We start from the raw sequence: 3,587 nt of genomic DNA on the forward strand, positions 1-3,587 counted from the left end.
TACAGGTGCTGTGTGCTTATCTAATCACGCACCTCCAGAATAACGCAATAGTCTCTGTAAAAATATATATATATATATATATTTCTGAACTGTAAATAAAAAAACAGTACTAGTGGAAACGTGCTTTTTTAATCCATAACATTTATAAAAAATAGGTGTCTTTGGGGGAAAGGAGGAGCAGATTGTGGATGGAAAGAAAAAAAAAGTACAGGATGACGACTAACATGGGGCACTGTGTAGAAGCAGACAAGAAGAGAAAGCAACAAAGGGGGTGGGGAGTGAAGAAGCTCCCGGGATAAAAAGGAACAGAGGGAGGGGGGCTTAGATGAGAGATTACAACTCGGTGTGTGGGGGAAGATAACACAGGGATTGGCACCCATGGATGAAGGAGAAGACAGACGGTGCGCTGGATAGTAAGGAGAGAGAGAAGCACAGAAGAGACAAATGAAAAACCTATCATCTCTCATTAACAAATTGTACCTCAATTATGTGGGGAGCAGCAGATGGGCACTGAATTCATCTGTGCTTGGTCCATGCTCCACTGTAAGCACTGGAAGTGACATTTCGGCAGAAGTAGCCAATTAGGGATGTTGGAACAAAGAATGACAGTGCAGCACACAAACCGTAACCATGGGATGGCTCCAAGCCCTTTTCTGTATCCCACAGAGTCTCGTAAGCGAGGTGCATGCACTCGCAGGCTCGACCCTAAAAATTTAAAAACAAGTATACATACACCAAACAAGTGCTCAAATATTGAAATATTTTGTTAAATTCACAATCAAATAAAGAAAAAGTTTTCAATTTTTTTAATGTTTTGTTTCTTTAATTGGATATTATTTATTTATTTAAATATTATTTAATTTTGTGAAACTGTCACGAACCCCCTGAGTAGGCTTTGAGGACCCCTGGACCACAGGTTAAGAACCACTGCTTTACATGTTGGCATTTTCCCTTCCTCCCATTCCTTTTGCCTATGTCGGTTTGTAATCTTAGCTGACGTGGTTCATGAAATGTTGAGGGATGTGGTTTCTTCTGTGGGAGACAGAGTTCCTACCTAGCCCGTTGTTTACAGACCTGATCCGAATTTTTAAATACAGGTCCATAAATCTAATGGGCAAAGCAGAGGAATTGAAAAATGTGGACAAGTGGGCACTGGCCAATATTTTTTCCTAAAGTAGGAGGCAACCTTAGGAGATCCTGGTTTGTATTTTCCAGGATTTAGCGTTGAACGTAGTGTGCGACTTGATTACAGTACAGTACATCCTCGTTGCCCTACACTTTTCGTTTTTTTTTTTTTTTTAAACATTCGAAACCTAATCGCGGTATTTTCCTTCGCTAGGCAAAGTGGACCGCGATTGATTCAATTTCAAAGTAGACGTTTTCAGTGATAACATTCCATAAAAATAATGTACGAAATATAACTCGGGAAAGCAAAGTTTTCACTAATACATCATAAAAACAATGTATAAAAAAAGAAATAATGTAAAACGGCGTTTTTGTGATCTTATTATGCCTTAAGCACAATATATATAAAAGAATAAGCAAATTCAAAAAGATATCCGCCCAACGTGGGGCTCGAACCCACGACCCTGAGATTAAGAGTCTCATGCTCTACCGACTGAGCTAGCCGGGCGCTGTGTTTGCTGGTTGGAAGTTTCTCTATTAACATTATGTGCAGGAAGCACGGTTTCAGCAGATTTCAATAACGATATCTTTGTGCAATCCACAACATATATCAGGCGTGGTCTTAATATAATATATTTAACCAGCTCTAAAAGCCATTTAAATCTATACTGTACAAAGGAAACAATGGGCCCAGCTCTGTCGTGCATGCGCAAGAGATCGTCACTCCAACGCTGTCACGTGGGCTGGTTTAGTAGCCCCCATTGGCCAACCTCTGGCCCGACTTGTTTTCGCCCTTCTTGCTGGCCGGGTACTCACTTCCGTCGTCCAAGACACACAGAGCAGCACTTGTTGCAGACTGCGAGCTTTCTGCTTACAACACCGACCTTAAACCACTGCCGCGAGTCGGCACTGTTTCAGGATGGCGGGGTCTTAATTTCTCAAAAGAAATGTTTAATATTGTATTGTAGCTATATTTACCAATCTAGCCTATTGTGGTTTGATTTACGGCTGGAGGGAGACGATGTAGAGTTACAAGTGACAGTTGGAACGGAGGATTATTGTTCTAGATTCAACGTATATTTTTGGTAAAGTTTATGAATAGAAATTTTAAAGAGCGATCATGAAACAAAAAGCGCTAAAAGTAGTATTGTTTATGATGGGCTACACGACGGTACCGTGTTCGACTTGGCTTCAGCAGTCTGATTATCAGCAACTAAATCGCATTAAAAAGCTCACGGTACCTTATTTTGTAATGAAGTGACATGTTAGTGCTGTGTCCTTTCTGCAGTGTGCACCTAATCTATTCTCCAGCATGGATTAATCTATTCTCCAGCATGGATACATTTTGTTTTGGAACACGTATGTACGTGGGCCTTTGGAGCGCTTGCCTGCATGGGGAGCATGGTAAAGGCGGTTGTATTCACACTGCCAACATTTTAGAAGAGGTAAGTGGGAGATTTCACAAAATAATCGGAAGAATGTATCCCCCCCCCTTGACTTCCATTGGAATAGAGGCAATTTAAGGGGGTAAGACAGCCAAGCCATTTTTTGGCTTCAAAAATCGGGACTCGCCCGCTTGAATCGAGTCTGTTGGCATGTATGTGTATCAGCAATGGGTTTCGGTTTACACACGGGTATTCAGTTACTCTCTTTTTATTGCCCACTTCCTTTCGATTTAAAAAAAAAAACAAATCCAAAAATTCAGTTACAGAATCTGTGGTGTGCTGAAAAATCCACTTGATTTCAGCCGTTTTGAAAAAATTATCTATCACGTCAATAGCATACGTTGGTTGCCCAGATCACACGGATCTCCTATGGTACACATTAATCCAATACTATGTTTTTCCAATGTCTCTCCGGCAATTCAGAATCTGATTTTCAGTCTGAACTATTTTTAGGGACTTATCTGATTTGGCACAAAGAGAGCGTTTAACGAAATTAGAAATCCGAGGGGCCATACAATGCCACCTGAAATTTTCCCTGTTTATCTAGTCAAGGTTTCACCCAAATGGCCTTTGATTGCAGGCCTTTTGAGTGCAATGAAAGTAATGTTACCACAAACGCAGAGGGGTGGTACTATTTACCCTTCCTTTCACTACATATCATACACAGGCAGGACCCCTCTAACATTCCCAAAAATAAATCTGCAATTCGTGTGTTAACATTATTTTGTGAGGATAGCCTTGAAAACTATACCCAACAACCTTTTTGAATAATATAATTCAGAGATAGTGCCTCATTCTGCCTATCCTTGATACATTTCCCTTCACACAGCTCAGTTACTTATTTGACAGACCCTACAGCACATTTCTCTGGCCTCTATGTGACGTTGTTTGGGGGCAATCTTAATATGTCGAGAGAGACAATCAACAACAAAATTGAATACTCTGGGAATGTATCCTACCTCAGCGTTACATTCCTGGGCCATGCAAAGCACCTTCAACATTACTAGTCTAGCTAAT

At 40.7% G+C, this 3,587-nt stretch overlaps 1 non-coding gene across 1 annotated transcript; it reads right to left on the bottom strand.

Moving 5' to 3' along the window:
* Positions 1–1,560: 1,560 nt before the first annotated feature.
* TRNAK-CUU (transfer RNA lysine (anticodon CUU)) lies at positions 1,561–1,633 on the bottom strand. The gene has a single exon. It is a non-coding gene; the product is annotated as a tRNA-Lys (tRNA).
* Positions 1,634–3,587: the final 1,954 nt, after the last annotated feature.

The sequence above is a fragment of the Pleurodeles waltl genome, chromosome 3_1, assembly GCF_031143425.1.
Source record: "Pleurodeles waltl isolate 20211129_DDA chromosome 3_1, aPleWal1.hap1.20221129, whole genome shotgun sequence".
NCBI classification, from domain to species: Eukaryota; Metazoa; Chordata; class Amphibia; order Caudata; family Salamandridae; genus Pleurodeles; species Pleurodeles waltl.